Source organism: Orcinus orca, chromosome 16 (assembly GCF_937001465.1).
Source record: "Orcinus orca chromosome 16, mOrcOrc1.1, whole genome shotgun sequence".
NCBI lineage: Eukaryota > Metazoa > Chordata > Mammalia > Artiodactyla > Delphinidae > Orcinus > Orcinus orca.
In genome coordinates, this window is record NC_064574.1 from 30,182,740 (window position 1) to 30,209,279 (window position 26,540).

General features: G+C 38.8%; 1 protein-coding gene and 1 pseudogene across 4 annotated transcripts in view; both read left to right on the forward strand.

Moving 5' to 3' along the window:
* The window catches only part of PTPRA (protein tyrosine phosphatase receptor type A), a 185,624-nt gene that overhangs the window by 20,595 nt on the left and 138,489 nt on the right, over positions 1–26,540 (forward strand). The gene's annotated exons all lie outside the window — the stretch shown is intronic.
* LOC117198575 (proline-rich protein 13-like) overlaps positions 6,166–26,540 on the forward strand; it is a 134,057-nt pseudogene continuing 113,682 nt past the window's right edge.

Consider the following 26,540-nt stretch of genomic DNA (forward strand, 5'->3'; position numbering starts at 1 on the left):
CACCATCCCCAAGTGGAACTCTTAAACAGGACGTTCCTGTTTCTACCTCCCTGTAGCCCCTGGCAACTACCTTTCATTAATTAGAAAGGTAGCTTTTAAATGAAACACAATTTGGTCATGGTGTGTACCATATTATCTTTTTATCTTATACATTGATGGCATCAGATTACTAATATTTTGGTTGGAATTTCTTCAGTAACAGTTCAGACTATTTCCTGATTTCCATTGTGGTTTTATTCTTTGATCCATGGGTTATTTATAAGTGTGTCTTTTAATTTTCAACTGTGAGGTTTTTTAATATTGGCTTATAGATTTAATTGCATTGTAGTTAAAGAATACGGGCTATATGATTTTAGTCCTTTGGAAATTAGTATTTATTTGCTGTTTGGCCAAGTATATTCTTCACTGAGATTACACATTGTTAATGGTAAATTGTTAACATTTTACCATAATTGCTTTATCTTTGTCACTATATCCATGTAGCTATACAGTTTTTCTGAATCATTTGAGAAGTAAATTGCAGACAGAAGGCTCTGTAACCTCTTAATCAGTATGTGTATCCTCAAAACAAGGATACTCTTCTGTTGAACCACAGCACACTCATTAATATCAGGAAATAAATATTGATATAATACTGCTAATTCACAGACACCACTCAGATTTCACTGATCTTCCAGTTATGTTCTTTACAGTAAAAACAAACAAACAAAAAACCCAAAAGATAACAAAAACCCACTCCCCCCTCCAAAAACAAAAGCAGAAAAACCTCTTCCTTTCCCTCATATTTCTAATTCAGAGACCATCCAGGACCATACATTGCATTTAGTTTTCGTGTCTCTTCAGTTAAAGTTAGTTCGGAAGTGTTTTGCACTTCCTAGTAAGTAAACATTATACATTTTGTGAGATGATACTTTGAGGCTATATGAATAGTTCATTTCTCATCAACTTTTTACCTACTAGTTGTAGCATCTATTGATGATTTGTGCCTGAGTCAGTTATTACTACAGTGGTTACCAGATGGTAAAATTTTTAAAATTTCATCATTCCTTCTGCATTCATCATTTGGCATTTCACTTAAGAAAAAGCTTTCTCTCCCGCTTTTTTTCTTTGTATTTATTTATGTATTTATTTATTTATATATTTGCCATGCCACGTGGCATGCAGGATGTTAGTTCCCTGACCAGGGATCGAACCCGTGCCCCCTGCAGTGGAAGTGTGGAGCCTGTTTTTTTTTTTTTTTTTTGTAATAAATTTGTTTATTTATTTTTGACTGCTTTGGGTCTTCACTGCGGCGCATGGGCTTTCTCTAGTTGCAGCGAGCTGGGGCTACTCTTCATTGAGGTGTGGTGGCTTCTCGTTGCGGTGACTTATTGCAGAGCACAGGCTCTAGGCGCATGGGCTTCAGTAGTTGTGCCACACAGGTTCAGTAGTTGTGGCTCGCAGGCTCTAGAGCTGTAGTTCTGGCACACGGGCTTAGTTGCTCTGCGGCATGTGGGATCTTCCCGGACCAGGGATTGGACCCATGTCCCCTGCACTGGCAGGCAGATTCTTAACCACTGCGCCACCTGGGAAGTCCCAAAGTGCGGAGTCTTAACCACTGGACCACCAAGTGGTCCCTTTTTTCTTTTTTAAAATCATTTAAACATATTAGCATGAACTCCTGGATTCCTGTGTTATTCATTTATCATTTATTTTGATGCTCGAATTGTCCCAAATTTGTCCATAGGAACTCTTTCAAGCTGGCTCCTGGGCCCTTTTTTCATGTCCCCATCATTCTTTGATCACTTACTTTTCTTAACTTTTTTGCACAGTGAGATTTTCCATGCTCATCTTGTACTTTCACTGCCCCAGTTGTGGAATCAACCATTTCATCAAGGAACTCTGGTTCAGACCTTTTATTAGGGGCTATATTTAGAAAACAAGATCTGAATACCAGATATGTTCTTTTCTTCTGGGGTATCATTGCTCTTAGGCTCTATTAGAGTCCAGAGGTAGGATATTGTTTTAAAATATACCTGGGATTTAATTTATAAGTACGACTGAGTGATGGCATGAAGAAGTCAATGCCATTGAAGGAAGTTTATTACTCATAGTTCCTCAGATGCAGGAGGCACCATGCTATGCAGGGCCACATGGGAGAAGCACTAGGGTCAGGAGGCAGAAGGAATGAGGGGAAAATATGGATGAGGGCCTTTATCATCGTGGTGGTGGGAAGTTGTTAGGTGGAAATTTTCCCTATTGGGCAGGAAGTGAAACACAGATGCTGGGGTTTGTGGTTGGAGGGTTTGTAATAATTTATACATATACATACACATGTATATACAAAACATACACAAACATCGATATATGCCTATAAATATTGAAAGCCATGATTTCACTCTGATATGTTTAGTTCTGTTTCAGTACCACAGGATTTTTTCTAGTGTTTCCCCTTTCTGAATTTGTACCTCCTTTGTCTGACATTTAGAATCTAGCTTTCCGTCTTTTTTTACTCCAGCCCCATTGTGGGTAACAGTCTCGTGAGCATGAGGGCTATCTCATTGACCCCAGCCCCACTGAAAGTGCTGGCTGAGCACCCCCATCTAGTTCCATGAGTCACTTTTATATACAGAAAATTCTTACTTTGCATAGTTCCAATATGCATGAATTTCTAACATGGTTTAACGGAATGACACTGGTCCCCAAATAACAGTAAATATAACTTGTGATCAGGAATAGCTTCTCCAAAAACTTTAAAATTTACTCTGACCCTGTAATAGCTGATTAATACCTCCCCTAGACAGTATTCAATTGAAGGTAGCCTTTTTTTATTTTTTAAAGGAAAATTACAGTCTCTGCATTGCTCTCAGCTTAACTTTACACAGCTCTGCATTTCCCTCTGTCAGTTCCTCTTGGAATGGTGGGTGGGTAGCAGAAGAGAGGATATGTACAAAAATGTATTTTTAGTTCTTTTGAACAGAGAGGTTGCTACAGCCATTGCTACTGATGACAGGAAGTATATTTATAGCTCCAGGGAAGTAGGGTCCTGGTTTAAGAAAACCTGGGAGGCTGTACTTAATATATTTCATTAAAGCTCATTTGCACTTCATAGAAAGTGAAGTTGAAATGAATGGACCTGTAACTTTTCTTATGAAGTATAGTTATTTTCATAAATATATTCAGTCTGCTCCTGAATTTGGAAAAACCTTCCATTTTGAAATTTCACAATTGGTAGCACCTAAAACAAAGGACACCTCTAGAGTATATGGGATGTGTGTGGACAGTTCAGATGGTGGCATGCAGTTGTACAGTTGAGGGGTTACCAAATACTGGTCCCAGTTAGACGTTATTTATGAAGTTCTACTGGTAGAGCTTCTGTTGTGATTTTCTTTTAAAGTCTGAAACGAAAATAATTGTTTATGGGTCATAAGATAATCTCTGTAAAACCAATTTGGGGTTTTCCACTAGGCACCATATAACTTTCTCACAAGTTTGATTGGGACAGGACTTTTGCCATTGATTATCATGTGCAGTGAACACATTAAACACAAGTTAAATTATTCTGAAGCCTTTTCTCTTTTTTTCCCCACTCCTTTTCTTAATTGAGAGAAGCCAAGAGTTGGTTTCCAAGGATACGTCTTCTCTCTTACACGAGTCTCAGATTGATGTAGTCATGGAAACCAGGCAGTAAACTCATTCTTGGCAGCTGCCACCACTGGTCTGATCCTTTCTTTTAAAGGCATGAGATTCTTTAATAATTCATTTTGGGAAGGTTGGGGCCAGATGATTCCGGGTCATCTCAGAGGGGTGGTTGGGAATGTTGTTAAATAGATGTGATTCAGTTAAGTATTAAGAGCTTGCTAAACAAAACTGCGGTGATTTAACTAAAGATTTTATGCCTAATTTAAACTGGAATTTAAAATACAGAATTATTAATGTTTAGTTCTTTTTAAGAATATTTTAAAACATTCCTAAGTATAATTTGAAGATTTTATTTTTTGTTTTTAACTTTATGAATTTAAAATGTTAAGAATTGTAGATATGCTGACCTTTATTTAGCACAATGAAGGTTTTCAACTGGCCCACTAAAGGCTATCCACTGATGAAATAAAAATATGAAATAATGTGCTCTTTAAAATATTTTTTGTGGATTCTGAAGCTGACTGCCTTGGTTCAAATTCCATCTTAGATATGTAACCTTGGGCAAGTTACTTAACCTCTCTGTGCCTCAGTTTCCTCTCTGCAAAATGGGGCATAATAACATCCACTTCATAGGGTTGTGGTGAGGAGTAAATGAGCTAAATTATGTAACACATCTAACTCACCAGGAGCATTCAGCAAATGTTGGTCATTCCATTTATACATAAGGAATAGAATTATTGGTGAGGTTGTAAAGGCTGAAAAATAAATCCAGAGAAGGTTTGTACTGAGTTCGTTTATGAAAGACTTTCAAAGGAAGGAAGATATCTTTTTTTAAAAAAATTTATTTTATTTTTGGCTGCATTGGGTCTTCATTGCTGCCCGCGGGCTTTCTCTAGTTGCGGTGAGTGCCGGCTACTCTTCGTTGAGGTGCACAGGCTTCTCATTGCGGTGGCTTCTCTTGTTGCGGAGCACTGGCTCTAGGTGTGCAGGCTGGGTAGTTGTGGCTCGTGGGCTCCGGAGCACAGACTCAGTACTTCTGGCATACAGGCTTAGTTGCTCCGCGGCATGTGGGATCTTCCCAGACCAGGGCTCGAACCCGTGTCCCCTGCATTGGCAGGTGGATTCTTAACCACTGCGCCAACAGGGAAGTTCCCAAGATATCTTTTTTGACGTGTACTATTTTTTAGGTTAACAAGGGTGGTGGAGGATTTAGAATCTCCTCCGTATCCCAAATGAATAAACCATCTGTTTTCTTCTCCCTTTTAAAGATTTAGTATCGGGTTTACATAACTTAGCAAGATATTTGTCAGTTTGGGAAACAGTAATTGTTTGATTGATTGCTACATACTAGGCAGGTACTTAGATTTCAAAGGTGAATGAGGCACATCCTGTTTTGGAAGGGTATGAATGGAGAAGGGTAAAGAAGTGAGGATGACCTGTTCTTACAAAACTTAATTCTTTATAAATTGTGTTAAATGCTACACTAGCAGAATTTTAAATTTAAAAAAAATGATACGGTGATAGGAGAGAACACAAATTAACTTAATAAGAAATATGCAAAACATATGAAAAAACTAAAGCTTTACTGAAGGATCTTTTAAAAGATATAAGTTCAATATTTATGCTCTGTTCCTCAATGTGAGAGACTTAAATATTATAAAGATATTATATAGATGTCAGTGCTCCCCAAGTTATTCTACAGATTTAATGCAAATTGTTGGTAAACCCAGTGATGTGAGCCTTTTCGAGATCTTGACAAATCACATATATAGTTCATTTGGAAGAGTAAATGCAGTAGTTGAAAAATTTTGAAAAACTTTGAAGAAGAACAATAATTGGAGGGCAGTAGAAGTGGGGAGGGTATGTGACCCTTGACCCTCCAGATAGTACCATATACCAGGAAGTTAAAGGTGTTTAAGACAGTTTGGCATTTGTGTTAGAATAGACAAAACAAGTATTTAGAGCATAATAGTAAGTTCAGAAACAGACCTGGATATGTGGGGAATTTAGAATGTGATAAAAATAACATATAAAAATCAGGGAGAGGACTTCCCTGGTAGCGCAGTGGTTGAGAATCCACCTGCCAATGCAGGGGACACAGGTTCGAGCCCTGGTCTGGGAGGATCCCACATGTGGTGGAGCAAGTAAGCCCATGCGCCACAACTACTGATCCTGCACTCTGGAGCCTGTGAGCCACAACTACTGAGCCCTCACACCACAACTACTGAAGCCCGCGCGCCTAGAGCCTTTGCTCTGCAACAAGAGAAGCCACTGCAGTGAGAGGCCCGTGCACCGCAATGATGAGTAGCCCCCTCTCACTGCAAGTAGAGAAAGCCTGCGTGCAGCAACGAGGACCCAACGCAGCCATAAATAAATAAATAAAATAAATCAGGGAGAAAAGGATGGAGTATTCAATAAATGGTCCTGCCACAGTAGGCTGTTTTGGGGGAAAATACATAAAGATTACTAATTTAGACTATGCTCAAATAATCACGAGATTACAGAGTATGCTTAACCAGATTACTGAATTAACCACGCTTTTTTGGCCGTGCTGTGCACGGCATGCAGGGTCTTAATTCCCCAACGCCAGGGATTGAACCCGTGCTGCCTGTAGTGGAAGTATAGAGTCCTAACCACTGGACCGCCAGGGAATTCCACACCACACTTTGCATTCTTTAGAATGTACTGAATGATTCTTAAAGTGATCTGAACACTGATGGCTGACAGACTACTCTCGAGTATACCTTGCCTTCTGCAATCACTAGTTGAATTTTTACTTTCAGGAGTCAGTATGTTCTAAACCTGCTTTTATGCCAATTATACTTATTGTAATCTTGTAACCTAATTATATATTATTTAAACCAAGGAAATATGTAAAAATAATTGTTTTTAAGAAAGTTAAGTTGAAGATCCTGGAAGGATTGGATAAATATAAGTCCCTCCCTTCCAGATTACTTTCTTACTAGTTTTGGGCATGAACACTTTAAAAGATTAAGGGAAAGAAACCATAAAAATCTTATTAAAGGTTCTGTGCTCATTTGTCTCACAGTTGTCTAAGTTTTTGTTCCACGCTAAGGAAACTGAAATTTGAAATCATCAATATGTATTATGGATATGATGATCTATGCAAGAAACATTAATTAGCATATCTGTACTTAAAGACGAGGCCTTGGTATTCTTCCAAAATATTGGCAGATGAATGTACATGTATTTTTTAAGTAAAAATCAAATATTTAATTTACATACATATATATATTTCTTGATTACCTGATTTACTGTATTTTTTCATGTAACCAACCAGGCCCAGATCCTATTTGTGTTGGGTAAAAGTTTTTACCATTCCCTGGAGGAAGTAAGAGGTGATACTTTTATGTGCTTAGGCTAAAGAAAACCCTTTCTCCAAAGCAAGGTAATTAGACAATTTCTGTAAAGGGCCAAAGAGTATGTATTTTAGACTTCACAGTCCAAAAAGCAAAATTGAGGCTCTTATGTAGGTACTTTATAACAAGAAAGAAAACACATTTCCCCAAATTTATTATTGATGAAATTCAAATATGATAATAGTAATAATAATTATTCTTATTACTGAGTACAACTTTTTGTAATACAGGTATACTAATGAGAAAAATGGACTTCTTTTTTAGGTGATACATTTTGCTTAATTGGGGTTCAGAGTTACTGTTTCCTGTCATCAAAATTGATTGCAAATGTTCATCTGTTAATGCTGATCTGTAATGAGATTTTACATATTTCATCTTTGGAAAGAAATATCTTCACACAGATGTACAGCCAAATATTGGTGTCAGCCCACAAGCATATGATTTTAATTGAACATATTAATCAATTGGGAAACATTTATAGAACTATATTAGGTTTTTCTTAGTATTTGCCTTTTAGCATATCATTACATTGTAGATTAATTACTTCCAGTTGAAGGTTAGGTGTAAGTGCCATAATTGCACTGTTAAATAGATTTTGAAAGATGGAAATTTTCTTTGCACTTGCGTTGAAGTCCTAAAAATGCTTCCAGAATTATAGTTTGAGCTAAAAATATATATCCACTGCAAATCTGTTTGAGAACTGAGATCTCACTTTTTGTTTTAACTTTTGACAGCAGGTTGACATTACTAGCGTTTGTGTAAATGAATTAACTGCAGTTTAAGTTTCACATGTAAGTCCAGTGCTGCCCTATAAGGTTAGGTTGAATTTATTAAATAGTATAAAGTCTGCAGCAAAAGCTAAGTTTCATTTGTGATGATAGTGATAATAGTGACTGAAAACGGTCTTATTGTTCTGAAACTTCAATCTCAGCCCTGAGCTTTAAAAAATAGATATCACAGTAAAACTTTACAGCTGCTAAGCCATCAAACTGCTGCATGGGCAGGCAAGACAGGTTATTCTGTTTCTGCTGCTGACAGTGATTTAGCCCATGACAGTGAATGAAGTTCACCATTGACACTATTGGTTCAGTACCATGATAAATTCAAATATTTTCAGTACTTGCTGATGAAAAATAATAAACAACCACCTTATATCTTCACAAGCTTTGTAAGTTCCAACTAAGCCTTTTTCTACTCCATATATATTTTTTACAAACATCATCAATTATAACTCATCTTAGCAGATTCTACTTCAGGTTGTTCTAAATTAGTATTTTCTCAGCTTCTAGCCACACAGACTATTCATAAAGCTACTTCTTCAAATACTTTAAACTTGGCATTGACTTCTTTTGTAAACAACAGCAACTGAGCAGTATTGGTAACATCTAACTCATCAAGGGACAGGGGAATCAACTTGAAATCATTTGCCTTTTTAAAAAAATAGATTATTAATTTTATTCCCATTGTCCTCAACTTTTGGAGCAGCTGGTTTTGCTGAAAGGCTAATAAGAGTCTTAAGTTTATTTTCTCTGAATACATTTCTTGAGCTCCTGCAGTCAAACATTATTTTATTTAATTTTAATTTTTGGCCACCCCACATGGCTTGTGGGATCTTAGTTCCCTGACCAGGGATCGAACCCAGGCCCCCAGCAGTAGAAGTACAGAGTCCTAACCATTGGACCGCCAGGGAACTCCCAGCATGATTTTATCAACTCACAATTGGCAAATTACTTTCCTTGCTTGGCTAACAAATGAGCTTCTTGGAAACTTACTTTGGTTGCAGCCTCATTTTTTTTTCTTCTCTCCCTCTCTTTCTTCCTTCCAGAAATTCTGCTGTGATGAGATATTCCATTTCACATTTTCTATTTTTTCTGACCATTGCTTTCCTGTGAATTGGGAATATTGAGATGACTACTTAGTCTGGTAATGTTGATGTATATTGAATTTTTCTAGCACAGCTGTAGTGTCATTGCATAATAAACACAATGCTTTCCCATCTGACTTGATAACAAAATAATCCACACTTTCCACTGTGCCTTAAAAGCATGACAAAGTCCACTTTTCTCTTTTCTTGTTTTGACTTGATGGCTATGCACTGGTAAAAAAAACCCCAAAAAACTATCATAGTATGCCAGTATGCATGTGTAGCACTCAAAACGCTGTTGACTTGCAACTTTATCACTGCAATGTGTGGTACACTGAGCAGCAGTGCAAAGCTCTGTGAGTACCACATATACAAGGAGCCACTCGATTCTGCCATTGTAATGTTGAAGCCAGCCATACATAGCCAATACATCAATGAATGAGTACCATTGTGTCTGATAATTATTTGTGGACACTGGAGTTTGAATTTCATATAATTTTCGTATCATGAAATATTGTTCTTTTTATTTTTTCCAACCAATAAAAAATATAAAATTGTTTCTTAGCTTGCAGGTCTTACTAAAATCAGATGATTTGCTCACCTCTATTTAGGGTAAAGCATTACACAAGGCCAGAATCAAGAAGGAAAAGATTGCATAAAATTTGACTGCTTAAAAGGTAATATAGGGCTTCCCTGGTGGCGCAGCGGTTGAGAGTCCGCCTGCTGATGCAGGGGACATGGGTTCGTGCCCGGGTCCAGGAAGATCCCACATTGCCGCGGAGCGGCTGGGCCCATGAGCCATAGCCGCTGAGCCTGCGCGTCCGGAGCCTGTGCTCCGCAACGGGAGAGGCCCGCGCACTGGAAAAAAAAAAAAAAAAAGATAATATAAACAAAACTAAAATATAAACTGCAAATTGGGGAAAAATATTTGCAACCATATGTCAGGAAGAGGTTAATATCATCCTAATATGAGAGAGTACCTACAGATAAGAAACAGACCAATATCCTGTTAGAAAAATGGGCAAAGACAATTCACCAAATAAATACAAATGTCAGTAACTGTATGAACTATTGATCCAATACTGAACCAGGAAAGGCAAATGAAAACACGGGATGCTTTCACTTTTCACTTCATAAACTTGAGTATTGCTTGAGACTTTTACAGCAAGCAAATACTACATTTATCAGTGTTTAGAAACCAAAAAAATGTTTTTTCTTGTAATGTTTGAATTGCTGCTTTTTTTTCTGGTACCTAAGTTTTCTGTATTCCTGAACAGAGGTAGAAGAGGGTGAGTCCTGTCCCTTTCTTGCCTCTGCTGTACTATACATGTTGCTTCGGTTCAGAAGCCAGAGCATGTGGAGTTGAGGCCCCAGAAAATTCCCCCACCTCTGTCTTTTGTATCATCTCGGGTGTTTTACTGGGAAAGCATGACAAGCACTGCTTGCATTTGATACCTGTTGACCTTGAAGTCTAGAGTTTGATTTTTCAAACGAAGCTAGAACTTTGCTGGTTCCATTAAGCATTTTATAAATAACTTTGATGTTAAGAGTTTTGAATTGCTTTTTAATTCCATTTTTGTTGTTTTAAATAGTTATTAATAGAAGCAAGAGGGGGGAGAGAATTTTCTAAACCAACTCTTGTTTAAAATAGTTCTAATTTTGATAGGATTCTATATTCTCCTAGATTTGTTAAATATTTCTAAAGATGTTTGGCGTAGGTATTAACACTTCGTGGGCCTGTTGTATACAAACCATTTTTTTTTTTCTTTTTCTAGTTCTGAATTAAGTCAGTCCTGAGCAATAACCGAACCTGCTAGGTGTGTGACTGCTACTGCATTTGCTCAAGGCATTAGGTTAGCAAGGTGAATCACAAGGAATGAAAATTCTACTTTGCATTTCTTTTCAAATCAGGAGTTGTAGAATTTGATGTGTATGAAGCATGTTGTGTTATTCTTTTCCTATTTTCTATGTAGATGATTTCATTATAGGGACTTTGACTTTTAGATCTTGGTTTAAAACACTGATTTGACTAAGTGATAATTAAGTATATTTCATGTGGGAAAGGAATAATATGCTTGTCCTGAAATAAGCTGATCTGATCAGGAGGAACCTTATCCTAAGCATGGCAGGAAATAAACTTGTAACACCAATTACATACAGTGTAGCAGCTATGATTGGGGGAAGATGAATATGAGAGAGAGTAAGTAAAAGTAAAGTATAAATTATAAGAAGTTTGAGAGAAAGTGACTTTGTGATCTAACTTTGTGAGAGACAGAGGTGAGAATATTGGATAGGCATGTACATGTCCCTAGATTTTTAGGAAGGCATTCTTCAAAAAGGTAGAGAAGACATGGGTATGAATCAATAGGAGTGGTATACCAAAAGGAACGTCAGTTTAGAAAAAAACAAAAACTGCTCTCAAACTAAAGATAGGTGGTTGCTTCTAATAACCATTCAGACTTGAATAAGAAATTAGAAGATAGGAGTACTGAAAAATATACAGGATATATTAGTCTATCAGCAAATATAGAAAAAGTAAAGTAACTTAACTTCTCTTAAAATCTAATTAGTATTAAACTAATTTTTTATGAAAAAGCTGTTAAATCTTTTATGGCTTTTACTGCTGTTCTTTCGAACTGCACTGTTCAATATGATAGTCATCAGCCACGTGTGCTACTGTATTGGGTAGCACTATGTAGAACATTTCCAACGTCACAGAAATTTCTGTTGGGGAGTGCTTCAAAAATGAGATACATTATTAGAAAAGCTAGTAAAAAAGTAAGTTGGGGTATAAGGATACTTTTCTGTCCAGAAATTTTGCTAAGGAAGAATTAGATTTTTATAATACTAAGACATTGGTGTGTCCTTTATTGTTTTACTTGCATTTTGTCCTTTATTTTGAAATAATTTTAAATTTACAGATAAGTTGCAATAATAGTACAAAGAGCCTTTTCCTTTCCTTAACCATTTGTGAGTAAGATGCTCACTTGATGCCCCATCAGCCCTTAATACTTTAGTGTGTATTTCCTACAAACAGGGATATTCTCCTGTATAACCTCAACATACCATGTAATCAGGACCTTAATATTGATACAGTAGTACCAGCTAATCCTTAGATTTCACTGATATCAGATATCCATAGATATCATTTGTCCTGATAAAAATATTGTATAGCAGGAGAATCCAGTTCAGAATCACATACCGCATTTAGTTGTCATGTCTGTCTTTGACTTGATCATCTTGATACTTTTGAAGAGTATAGGCTAGTTATTTTGAGGAATATTCCTCAATTTGGGCCTGATGTTTCTTCATGGTTTGATTCAGAATATGCACTTTGTCAGGAATACCACATAAAGGATGCTGTATTTTTATTCTAATCTTATTCACAATTTCCATTGTGTCCTGTTTCTCGTAATGTTAGCCTTGATGACTTGATACTAAGGTGGTGTCTACCAGTTTTCTCTACTGTAAATTTATTCACTTTTCCCTTTGTAGTTAATAAGTGTTTTGTGAGGAGGAGGTACTTTGAGACCATGTAAATTATCTCATTTCTTGTCAAACTTTCACCCACTGGTTTTAGCATCTATTGATAATTTTTGGCAGGATTATTACTATGATGGTTGCCAAATGACAGTTTTCTAATTTTATTATTCCTTCCACATTCATCAGTGGACATTCCATTGTAACAAAAAGCTTTCTTTTCTTCCATTCATTTACTAAATTGATATGGACTTATGGATTCCTATTTTATTCAGTGAGTTATTGTCTATTAATATAATTTGTTACTCTGAGCCTGAATTTGTCCCACATTTGGCCAGTGGAAACCCTTCAAGTTGGCTCCTATATCCTTTTGACATGTCCTATCATTCTTTAATCACTTCCCTTTTTACCTTCTAGCACAACAAGATGTTCCAATCTCTTGTATTATACTTTTCCTCCCTCAGCCCTAGAGTCAGTCATTTCAACAAGCCCTGGTTCCTTTTACTGAAGAGCATATTTAAAAAGCAGGTCTAATGGGACTTCCCTGGTGGTGCAGTGGTTAAGAATCTGCCTGCCAATGCAGGGGCCATGGGTTCGATCCCTGGTCTGGGAAGATCCCACATGCTGCGGAGCAGCTAAGCCCGTGCGTCACAACTACTGAGCCTGAGCTCTAGAGCCTGCGAGCCACGACTACTGAAGCCCGCCCGCCTAGAGCCTGTGCTCCGCAACAAGGGAAGCCACTGCAATGAGAAGCCCGTGCACTGCAACGGAGAGTAGCCCCCACTGACCGCAACTAGAGAAAGCCTGTGTGCAGCAGTGAAGACCCAATGCAGCCAAAAATAAATAAATAAATTTTTTAAAAAAAGAAAAAGAAAAAAACAGGTCTGGGCTTCCCTGGTGGCCCAGTGGTTGAGAATCCGCCTGCCAGTGCAGGGGACACAGGTTCAAGCCCTGGTCCGGGAAGATCCCATATGCCACGGAGCAACTAAGCCCGTGACGAAGAGTAGCCCCCACTCGCCACAACCAGGGAAAGCCCGCCCACAGCAACGAAGACCCAACGTAGCCAAAAATAAATAAAAAATTAAAATTAAAAGAAAAAGCAAGTCTGGGAATTCCCTGGTGTTTCAGTGGTTAGGACGCTGAGCTTCCATTGCAGGGAGCATGAGTTTGATCCCTGGTCAGGGAACTAAGATCCCACAAGCTGCACAGCACAGCCAGAAAAAAAAAGCAGGTCTGGATGCTAGGTATGATTGTTCTACTGAGACATTGCTGCTTGTAAGCCTCTCTGGACAGACCTAGGGGATATACATATACATACACAAAATATACTCTTACATATGCATCCATATCTATATTTTCTCTCTGTATATATATGTATATATAAAATGCTGTGAGTTCCTCCAATTCCAGGCTAACACCTCAGAGTTCATTTTATTTTCTCCCTTTTTTGTACTTGAAACACCCTTCTCTGACAGAGAATCTTGCTTGTATTAATATATTTATTTAATTGCTCAGACCCCTTTTAAAAATAAATTTATTTATTTATTTTTTAAATTTTTGTCTGCGTTGGGTCTTCGTTGCTGCATGCAGGCTTTCTCTGTTTCTGGTGAGCAGGGGCTACTCTGATGCAGTGCACAGGCTTCTCATTGCAGTGGCTTCTCGTTGTGGAGCACGGGCTCTAGGCGCACGGGCTTCAGTAGTTGCGGCACGTGGGCTTAGTAGTTGTGGCTCACGGGCTTAGTAGTTGTGGCTCGCGGGCTCTAGAGCGCAGGCTCAGTAGTTGCTGAGTAGGCTCACACGGGCTTAGTTGCTCTGCGGCATGTGGTATCTTCCCGGACCAGGGCTGGAACCCATGTCCCCTGCATTGGCAGGCAGATTCTTAACCACTGTGCCACTAGGGAAGTCCTTGCTCAGATCCTCCCTTTAATGTACCCAGTCTTTCTTTCCTTCTGAAACCAGGTGGATGCCAGCCTTGCTCAGCACCACCTAATGAGTTTTAGACTTAATTATTCAAGAAGGAAGGAAGTGCAGTGGATCAAAATTATTTGTAGATTTATCTACTTGCTAAAATTTATTTGTGACCCCAGAATCAGTACTTGAGCTTTCACGGTTGTTTGGGGACATGTGCAGAGGGGTGCAAAATTTGCATCATCCAACACGTATATTCCCAGCTAAAGTCAAACAAGGTGACTCTCTGCCTTCTTGTTTCAGCTCTCATACTGTCAACAAGTGTTCTTTTTTACAGTCTATTTAGTGCTATGTTTTTTTACATTTTTGTGCTTTTATTGGTAATTGGCCTCCAAGTGTGCTGTCTAGTATTACTAAGTTTCAAGAAGGCTGTGATGTGCCTTATGGGGAAAATACATGTTTTACATGACATTCAGTCATATCTTACAGTTCTGTTGGCTGTAAATTCAGTGTTAATGAATCAACATCCAGAAAAAGGAAAGGAAATTTGCTGATCTATACATGAAAGTACTAAGGTAACATGTATAGTGCATGTGAATCTGTGGAAAAGAGGGGAAAGTAGGTAAATTTGTGGATTTGTGAGGTGATAAACATGAAAAAGGTATAGTGGACAGCACTGTTAATAAGGCTGAAGGCCAAAGAAGTTTACAGTTACATTATCCAGGACAAAGAAAATATTAAACCCTTCTTGGCTAGTGCTGGCTGGTTTACATTTCTAAAGGTGATACTGTGTGAAAAATGGTAAACTTGCAGGCAGTGCAGGTTCTACAGATCAGGAACCTTTGAAAAAAAATTTCTAAATACCTGCTAAGTGTCATTCAGGGAAAGGGTTATGTGGAAAAGTAGGTTTTCAATTCTGAGATTGGTTTGTTTTATAAAGACATTGACGAATGAACTTATATTAACACAAATGGCATTTTGGTTGACAAAATGTTGTGACCATGATAACATAACCCTGTATTTCTCCTTAGGAGCAGTAGTTCAGTATTTGCTAACTCAGTGTTCATGGCAACTTTACAGAACATAACTACCACGAATAACAAGCATTGGCTGTAGTTTTACTTTTTTTTTTTTAAGAAAACAGTTGATTTTCTTTTTTTTGTGGTACGCGGGCCTCTCACTATTGTGGCCTCTCCTGTTGCGGAGCACAGGCTCCAGACGTGCAGGCTCAGCGGCCATGGCTCATGGGCCCAGCCGCTCCACGGCATGTGGGATCTTCCCGGACCAGGGCTTGAACCTGTGTCCCCTGCATTGGCAGTCAGATTATTAACGACTGCACCACCAGGGAAGTCCCAAAACAGTTGATTTTTATTCTCCATATAGAAGTAGCATCATTTATTATCTTTAGTCTTAGTATCACTTGAGAAAAACCTTGTTAAAAACTCAAAGTCTTAGCTTTTCTCCCAGTTTGTGATTGGTCCCATCCTTCCTCTCTACACACGCATTTGAGAATCTCAAAGTGAAGATTTCACTGTTCATGGTATACATGTGAAGAGGTATCACAGGCAGAAAAAGAGGTTATCTCAAATTCAGTTGGTGTAAAAACCTCACTTGTGCAGACTGTACCACCTTAATTGGTTTTGCTTGCATAGCTAAATTCTTAGTCATACTTTAAATTACATGGACTTTGCTAAAAATTGAGGCAAAATCCACATAACATAAAGTTAACCATTTTAGGGCTTCCCTGGTGGTGCAGTGGTTGAGAGTCGGCCTGCCCATGCAGGGGACACGGGTTTGTGCCCCGGTCCGGGAAGATCCCACATGCCGCGGAGCAGCTGGGCCCGTGAGCCATGCTCCGCAACAGGAGAGGCCACAACAGTGAGAGGCCCATGTACCGCACAAAAAAAAAAGAAAAGTTAACCATTTTAAAGTGTACAGTTCATTGGCATTCAGTATATTCACAATGCTGTGCAACCAAGACCTCTCTCTAGTTCCAAAACATTTTTATCAGCCCAGAAGGAAACCTTGTATCCATTAGGTACTCACTCCCCATTCCTCCCTATCCCCGGCAACCAACCACTAATCTGCTTTCTGTCTGTATGGATTTACATATTCCATTTCGTATAAATGAAATTATACAGTATGTGACCTGTTTTCTGGCTTCTTTCTTTTAGCGTAACATTTTCGAGGTCCATCCATGTTGGAGCATGTATCAGTACTTTATTCCTTTTTTTTAAACAATAATGTCTATCATTTATTTAGAATTTATATGGAATTTACAGAGGTTTAATAGCTTGCTTCAGATTACCAATGGTTAAATGGCAGAGCAAGAAATGGCAGAGCAAGAATTCAACCCTGTTTTTCTGAATCTGCATAAATTACTTTACCATAAATAATGCCATTATTATATTGGGAGAAAAAAATCTTATTCAAATTTTGGCTGGCAAATTTTAGGTATTTAATTTTGTTCTTTAGACATAAAATGCTCTAATTCAAGTGATAGTTTGCTAGCTTCACACTGTATTGAGACTACTGTTAGTTTATCCTCTAAAAACTAAACATTTCCTTTTGCTGCCCTTTAGAGGTTATTAAAAAAAAGTGGTTTTTTTTTTTGCTTTATAAAAACTAAAATTTCAGAATGAATGTAATCATTTATATGCAACTCAACTGGATCAACTGACATATGGTCATTGTATTCTTTCGAATATTGCACTGGAAGATTGATCACCAACTGTCACCTACATGAACTGTTTTGATGAAATCAAGATGGTCATATAGAAGAGTTTGGTTGCTTTCAGCATTTAGAAAATTAAAGTATTCTAGTAACCAGTAAATCAGATAGATTTTTCATACATCACACAGGTAAATATGCATTCCAGTAAGTTATCCCATTTTATTCTGAGGGCAAATACATCTTATTTCTTTATGCTGTGTCATGAAGTTTGTGCTCTATCATCTATGTATTGGGTCGGCCAAAAGGTTTGTTTGGGTTTCCCGTAAGATGGTATGGAAAAACCCGAATGAACTTTTTGGCCAACCCAATATATATCTATCTATTTACTTCTTTATATTTATCTATCATCTATCTATATTACTTAGACTATCAGTCAGAGAAAATAACATAAAATTCAACTAACTCATTTAGTAATAAAGGCACTTTTTTGGCTAACTAGCTGAAAAGTTTAGAGCTAGAGAATAAATACTTTGTCTGATGGTATCTTTAAGGCTGCATATCCATTTGTTTATGATGCTTTCAGCTCTTTCTCACTATGTTGGTTTCATCCTTACCTTATTTTTCCTCACAGTACTTTATTACTTTTTAAGGCTCAATAATATTTTGTTGTATTTGTATACCACATTTTGTTTATCCATCCATCTAGCAATGGACATTTAGGTTGTTTTCACCTTTGGGCTAATGTGAATGATGCTGCTGTGAACTTTCATGTACAAAATTTTGTTCGAATACCTGTTTTCAACTTTTTTGGATATATACCTAGTTGTGGAATTGCTAGGTCATATAGTAATTCTCTGTTTAACATTTTGAGGAACCACCAATATGTTTTCCACAGTGGCCACATCATCTTACGTTACCACCAGCAATGTACAAGGTGTCTCAATGAAGTGGATCTCATTGTGGTTCTTACTTGCATTTCCATAACAACTAATGATGAACATTTTTCCATGTGCTTGGTGGCCATTTGTAGATCTTCTTTTTGGAGAAATGTCTAGGTGAGTCCTTTGCCCATTTTTTAATTGGGGGACGGGGTCTTTCTGTTGCCAGGTTGTGAGAGTTCTTTGTATATTCTGGTTACTAGACACTTAGATACGTGATTTAAATTTGTTTTGTTTTGTTTTGTTTATGTTTTTTGGCAGTACACGGGCCTCTCACTGTTGTGGCCTCTCCCGTTGCGGAGCACAGGCTCCGGACACGCAGGCTCAGCGGCCATGGCTCACGGGCCCAGCTGCTCCGCGGCATGTGGGATCTTCCTGGACCGGGACATAAACCCGTGTCCCCTGCATCGGCAGGCAGACTCTCAACCACTGTGCCACCAGGGAAGCCCGGTGATTTACAAATATTTTCTCTCATTCTATCTTTTCACTCTATTTAAAAAATTTTTTATTTATTTGTGGCTGCATTGGGTCTTTGTTGCTGCTTGCGGGCTTTCTCTAGTTGCAACGAGCCAGGGCTTCTCGTTGTGGAGCATGGGCTCTAGGCACGCGGGCTTCAGTAGTTGTGGCTCACGGGCTCTAGAGCACAGGCTCAGTAGCTGTGGCACATGGGCTTAGTTGCTCCGCGGCATGTGAGATCTTCCTGGACGAGGGCCTGAACCCGTGTCCCCTGCATTGGCAGGCGGATTCTTAACCACTGCGCCACCAGGGAACCCCTCTTTTCAGTTTCTTGATAGTGTTCTATGTTGTGCAAAATTTTAAATTTTGATGAAGTACACTTTATATTTTTATTTGTGCTTTTTAGTTTTTTCTTAAATCTAAATTGTGCCCTTAATGCTTAGGGTGTTTTTGTTTGTTTGGTTTGGTTTTTTAATTAGTTAATTAATTTTTATTTTTGGCTGCGTTGGGTCCTCGTTGCTGCATGCTGGCTTTCTCTAATTGCGGTGAGCGGGGGCTACTCTTCGTTGCGGTGCGTGGACCTCTCACTGCGGTGGCCTCTCGTTGCAGAGCCTGGACTCTAGGCAAGCAGGCTTCAGTAGTTGTGGCACGCGGGTTCAGTAGTTGTGGCATGCGGGCTCAGTAGTTGTGGCTCGTGGGCTCTAGAGCACAGGCTCAGAGCTGTAGTGCGCGGGCTTAGTCGCTCCATGGCATGTGGGATCTTCCCGGACCAGGGCTCAAACCCATGTCCCCTGCATCGGCAGGCGGACCCTCAACCACTGCGCCACCAGGGAAGCCCCATTTTTTTTATATTTTAAGACTGTTTTGGCTGTTTGGGATCCCTTGCAGTTCCATATTAATTTTAGGATCAGCTTTTTTATTTCTGTTAAAAAAAAAGTACTGTTGGGATTTTGAAAGGGATTACATTGGCTCTGTAGGTTGATTTGGGGAGTGTTGCTATCTTAACAATATCAAGTCCTGGAATCCCTGAACACAGGATATGTTTCCATTTATTTAGGTCATGTTTAATTTATTTCAGCAGTGTTTTGTACTTTTCAGTTTACAAGTCTTGTACCTCCTTGGTTAAATTTACTCCTAAGTATTTTATTTTCTGATGCTATTTTAAATGAGATTTTTCTTAACTTTATTTTTGGATTGATCATTGCTAGTGTATAGAAATACAACTGATTTTTTTAAAGATGTATTTTATTTTATTTTTTGATTAATTTATTTTTGGCTGTGTTGGGTCTTTGTCGCTGCGAGCAGGCTTTATCTAGTTGCAGCAAGTAGGTGCGCGGGCTTCTCATTGTGGTGGCTTATCTTGCTGTGGAGCTCGGGCTCTATGTGCGCGGGCTTCAGTAGTTGTGGCATACGGGCTTAGCTGCTCTGCAGCATGTGGTATCTTCCCGGACCAGGGCTCAAACCCATGTCCCCTGCATTGGCAGGCAGATTCTTAACCACTGCACCACCAGGGAAGTCCCTACAACTGATTTTTTTAAAACATTAATTAATTAATTAATTTTGACTGTGTTGGGTCTTCATTGCTGCGCGCGGGCTTTCTCTAGTTGCAGCGAGCTGGAGCTACTCTTTGTTGCGGTGTGCGGGCTTCTCATTGTGGTGGCTTCTCTTGTTGTGGAGCATGGGCTCTAGGCACGCAGGCTTCAGTATTTGTGGCATATGGGCTCAGTAGTTGTGGTTCGTGGGCTCTAGAGCACAGGCTCAGTAGTTGTGGCGCACAGGCTTAGTTGCTCTGCGGCATGTGAGATCTTCCTGGACGAGGGCTCAAACCTGTGTTCACTTGCATCGGCAGGCAGATTCTTAACCACTGTGCCACCAGGGAAGCCCCCTACAACTGATTTTTGTGTTGATCTTGCAGCTTTACTGTATTTATTAGCTGTAACAGTTTGTGTTTTTTTTTTTTGGATTTTCTATATATGAAGAGAGATAGTTTTACTTCTTCCTTTCTATTTTGAATGCCTTTTATTTTTATTTTTCTTGCCTGATTGCTCTGGCAAAAACTCCTAGTACCTTGTTGAATGGAAGCAGCAAAAGTGGGCATTGGTGTTTATTCCTGCTATTAGGGGGAAAGCTTTCAATTTTCCCCCATTGAATATAGCTGTGGGTTTTTCGTAATTCCCTTTGTCATATTAGGGTAGTTCCCTTCTATTCCAAGTTTGTTGAGTGTTTTTGTCACGCAAGGGTGTTTGATTTTTGTTAAGTGATTATTTTCTGCATTAGTTGAGATGATGATGTATTTTTCCCTTTTATTAATATGATGTATGACATTGATATGTAGACTTTTAAGTAGTAATTAATTAGCTGTTATCTTGTGTTTTATCCTATCTTTTGCATTGTATGTAGGGTTTATTATGAATGACTGTTCTGCAAGATTGTATTGCAGGCATGTCTTCAGGATATCAAATACTAAATGATATTATCTTCTTAAAATCAACTTTATTGAGGTATAATCAATCTTCTTACAATAAAATGTGCCCATTTTCCGTATACAGTTGAATGAGTTTTGCCAAATTTATATACCTGAGTGACCATCACCACAGTCAAGATATATAACATTTCCTTAAACCCAGAAAGTTCCCTGTGCCCTTCTCATTCTTCTCTCCCCTTACTTCCTGCACCCCAGGCAACTGTGGATCTGCTTTCTGTCACTGTAGATTAGACTGTCTTTTCTAGAGTGCTGTATAACTAGAATCATACAGTAGTACTCTTCCGTCTGGATTCTTTCACTCGGCATGTTGTTTTTGACATTTATCCATGCTGTTAGGTATATTAGTAGTTAATTCCTTTTTTCTGAGCAGTTTTCCATTGTATGAATATACTATAGTCTATCTTCCATACGTTAATAAGCATTTAGGTTATTTCTAATTTGATTCCCTTATGAATAAAGCTGCTAGGATCATATGTGTACACGTCTTTTTGTAGATATATGTTTTTATGGAATTGCTGAGTTTTATGGTTTAAGTGTATGTTTGGCCTTACAAGAACCTGCCAAACTGCTTTTCATAGTTTTACACTTTATATTCCCATCAGCAATGTGCAAGAGTTGTAGTTCCTCCACATCCTCACCAATACTTGGTATTGACAGCTTTTAAATTTTAGTCATTGTAACGAGTTTGTGGTTGTGTCTCATTGTGGTTTTAATTTGCATTTTCCTAATAACTAATGATGTTGAACATCTGTTTATGTGTTTATTGGCCATATTTGCTTCTGTGAAGTATCATCTTAAATCTTTGGCCTTTTCTTTTGGATTATCATTTGTTAAAATTATCTTACACATGAGTTGTTAAGAGTCCTTTATATATTCTGGATACAGTTCATTAATCATATATATGTATATGTATATAATATTGGGTTGGCCAAAAAGTGCCTTTGGTTTTTAAGTAAAAATAAAAGACACATTTTTCATTTTCACCAAGAACTTCGTTGAACAACATGTTCACCATTTTGTTCCATTACCTTCTGCCATTTTTCAGGCAACGTCATAATTCCATCTTCCCAAAACTTCTTATCTTTTTGAGCAAAGAACTGTTCCAGGTGCCTTTTACAGTCTCCCAGGGAATTGACATTTTTCCATTAGAGAATTTTGTAAAGACCGAAATAAATGGAAATCTGAAGGTGCAATGTCTGGTGAATATGACGATGAATCAGAACTTCCCAGCAAAGCTGTAACAGTTTTCGCCTGGTCATCAAAGAAACGTGCCGTCTTGCGTTATCCTGATGGAACATTATGTGTTTTCTGTTGACTAGTTCTGGACACTTTTCATCAAGTGCTGCTTTCAGTTGGTCTGACTGGGAGCAGTACTTGTTGGAATTAATTGTTTGGTTTTCCGGAAGGAGCTCATAATAGAGGACTCCCTTCCAATCCTACCATATACACAACATCACCTTTTTTTTTTTTTTTTTTGAGAGGCAATATCTACTTTAATATTTCCTTCGTTATCAATTTAATGTCAGTTTTTCAAAAACATATTTTAAGATGTACACATCATTGATAACAGAAATGTGGTTAAAATGTGGTGGTATGGAAACTACATCTTTGATTCTAAGAAGCACTGTAGTTTTTTGGTTTCACAAACCCATTGTCATGAAACTCACATCTCAACATAGCATGAACCTCCATGGTGAACCAAGGATTGACCATCTCAGACCTTGATTTTATTCACTGTCATAAACCATAACCTGTCGGTGGGGGATAGTTTAAATTATTATTTCTATTTTACAGATGAGAGAAACAAAGAAAGATTGGAGTATCTTTTCCAGGGTCAGACATTTAATAAGAAAGAGGCAGGGCCAGGATTTCAACCCAGGTAGTCTTCATTCCAGAACCTTTGCCTCCTAAGCATTATGCTTCCAAGTTGCTAAATTTGATTTTGGACATGTTGAGTTCAAGGTGTTTGTGGGAGGGCCAATGGCAGATGTTCAGTATGGTGTATAAGTTTGGGGCTCAATAAGTAGTGAAATTGTTGTCGAACCCAAGTTCGTGTGCCGACCCACAGTGAGGCCAAACAAACCAAAACGTGGAATTGGGAGCGGAGAAAGGTTTATTGCAAGACATCACCTTCTTTGGATGAAGACCGGCCTTTGGTGTGGTTGGTGGTGGTTCATTTCGCTTGCCCTACGATCTCTTCTGTTCCACATTATTGTATAGCATCCACTTTTCATCGCCCGTCACAATTTGTTTTAAAAACGGAACATTTTCATTATGTTTAAGTAGAGAATCACATGCGGAAATATGGTCAAGAAGGTTTTTTCGCTAAACTTATATGCACTGAAATATCAAAGCGATTCACATAACGAAGCTGGTGCAAATGATTTTCAGCGCTTGATTTGGATATTTTCAGTATGTCAGCTATCTTCCTTATGGTATAATGTTGATTGTTCTCAATTAATGTCTTGATTTGATTGCTGTGAACTTCAACTCGTCTGCCTGACCATGGAGCATTGTCCAGGGAGAAATCTCTAGCACTAAACTTCGCAAACCGCTTTTGACATGTTTGATCAGTCACAGCACCTTCTCCATACACTGCACAAACCTCTTTTTGCATTTCAGTTGCGTTTTTACCTTTCTTGAAATAAGAAAGCATAATACAGGCTTCCCTGGTGGCGCAGTGGTTGAGAGTCCACCTGCCGATGCAGGGGACATGAGTTCGTGCCCCAGTCCGGGAAGATCCCACATGCCGCGGAGTGGCTAGGCCTGTGAGCCATGGCTGCTTAGCCTGCACGTCCAGAGCCTGTGCTCCGCAACGGGAGAGGCCCACAACAGTGAGAGGCCCAGGTACCGCAAAAAAAAAAAAAAAGCATAATATGCCGAAAATGTTGCTTCTTTTCTTCCATCTTCAATATTAAAATGGCTACACAAAAATTCACCAATTTTGATATGAAAATTTAATTTTATTTAATTAATTTATTTTTAAAATTAATTAATTTATTTAAATATTTTTTACCGCATTGGGTCTTTGTTGCTGTGTGCGGGCTTTCTCTAGTTGCGTCAAGCAGGGGTACTCTTTGTTGCAGTGCGAGGGCTTCTCTGAATGAGGTGGCTTCTCTTGTTGAAGAGCACGGGCTTCAGTAGTTGTGGCATGTGGGCTCTAGAGCACAGGCTCAGTAGTTGTGGCACACAGGTTTAGTTGCTCTGTGGCATGTGGGATCTTCTTGGACCAGGGCTCGAACCCGTGTCCCCTGCATTGGTAGGCAGATTCTTAACCACTGTGCCAGCAGGGAAGTCCCTGATAAGTCTTTTTAAATGCACGCTGATATGACAGTTGTCACATACAGTCGAACAAAATTGTTTCAAATGAAGTTAAAGACAACTAAGTGTCACTAGAGCCATGTTATGGAAAAAACTGAATGAACTTTTTAGCCAACTATATAAATAAAATAAATGTTGTCTCCCAGCCTGTGAGTTGCTTTTTCAGTTTTTAATGGTGTTTCTCAAAGAGCAGAAAGTTGTAATTTGGGGGTCCAGAGTCAGCAAGGAAGAGTCAGATGATTTAAAACATGAGAAGGATTGAACAAGAGGGAGATTTTTCCATTGCTGGCTTTGAAGATGGAAGAGTCCATATGCAAGGATTGCAGATGGCCTCTAGCAGCTGACAATGGCCCTTGTGAGACAGGAGGGAAGGGGACAGGGCACAACCATTGAAAGAGTGACACAGCCGTTGAGAATATGATAAAAACTAGTTAGAACCAACTAGGCGCAAGGTGTCGCAAGATGACTTCCAGCATACCTTGAGCCTCATTATGCACTCAGTGTAATATATTATCATGCTAAATGACACACCCACCAGCGCCATGACAGTTCCGAGGCTGGCCAGAAAAGGCCAAAAAGTGGGTGGTGGCCCAATTCCTGGAAATCCCTGCCCCTTCCCCAAAATAATTGGAATTACCCAGCCCATAAAAACTAATCACCCTCACAGCCCGGGGCCACTCTCACCCTCTGAGATGGTCCACCTTCTGTCTATGGAATGTGTATCTCCTAGGGCTCTTTCACCTTCTGATACAGCCCGTACTCTGTCTATGGAGTGTGTATCTCCCTGAATAAATCTGCTTTCACTCTACTTCTGGCTTACTCTTGAATTCTTCCCTGTGCGAAGCCAAGGACCCTCACTTGGCGGCCTATCCCAGGGACTTGCCCGAGACCTGGGATGTGACCATTCTCTCATGCCCCCCTCTCCTGCAACCGTTGAATGAGAAGTAGCAAAGAAGCAGGGACCATTGTCCTACAACTGCACGGAACTGAATTCTGCCACAACCATGTGAACTTGGAAGAGAATCTTGAGCTCCAGATGAGAACACAGAATGGCATAAATCTTGAGTTTATCCTGATGAGATCCTGAGCAGAAAATCTAGCCATGGTGTGCCTGGACTTCTGACCTCTAACCTTGTGGTAACTTGTTATGCCTTTAGCAGTTTCCTCTACTTTCTTCAGAACTTAGCTAAACTTTTCAAAGCATGTAAGCATTTATCCAGTATCTTTAGATTTTTGTGGCTGGAGAGTTGTAGCAGATTTTCTAGACTCCTGTATTTGAAGATTAAAAAGATAAGACCGTGTGCTTTAAAGATTGAGTTTAATGTACAGAAATATTGGGTGTCAGCCAAAATATAAAATTACTTTTACGTATTCATTTATTAATTTCCAGTTTTAAATGACAGCTTTCCCTTTAAAGAAAGAGATCAGGAGCCTGATTTTCTTGTCTGTTTCCTGAGGAAGCAAAAAGGCAGAAACTTTGTGAATAGCAAGACCAGTGGTTGCTATAGTAAGCATGGGACTTCCTGACAATGGCTCTATTAACAGTAGGAAATGGAACCATGGCAGTGTTCTAATTTGCCATAAGATTTTGTTTCCCATCTTTAGAGTAAGAGGTTCCACTATATCAAGGAATTGGCTCTTCCAGTTTATTTTATTCATTTAGTTAGACAGTGATTAGAAAGCCTCACTGGTTGTGTACGTGGCACCATACTCAGGAGTTTTGTAATTATATGACAGTTATGATACATTTCAAACAGGGCTTTGAAACTTTTCTTCTGGAGGAAGCCCTTTTCCTCCAGTGGCTATTGACCTACCTTGGTTATAGGCCCTATTCAACCAGTGGGGAGAGCATAGATTTTGGAATCATATATACCTGGGTTTGAGTCTCAGTCTTGTCACCTACCAATTGTTTGACTGTGGACAAGTTATTTAACTACTCTGTGCCACAGTTTCTGCATGTGCAAAATGAAGCATCTGTTTTCTGTGCTTGTTTTGAAGATATGTTAAATTCTGAACATTATACACTTTGACACAGTGCCTGACACTTACTAAGCATTAACAAATGGTTATTATTCTGATCCTTGTTGAGCTGCTGATTTTTGATGTTTCTGGTTATGTCTTTAAATTTTTTTTTTCTTAGTATGCCTGGTTTTTCCTTCTTTTTTGAATGACTTTCAAGATGTGATTATAGTTGAAGGTGCCACTTAGAAAGGAAATGTGTGTAGAAGGCATAAAGGCTGCTTATAGACCCAGCTCTCGTGGTGATAGCAACAGTATTGGCATCTCAAGTTGATTGTTTCAAAGATCCATACAACATTTCATGGCCTTGAAAAGCAGAAAACACCCAGAAAACAGAAATCGAGCAGTTATTGAAGCATTGAATAGCAAAGATCATTATTAATTGTACTTGATA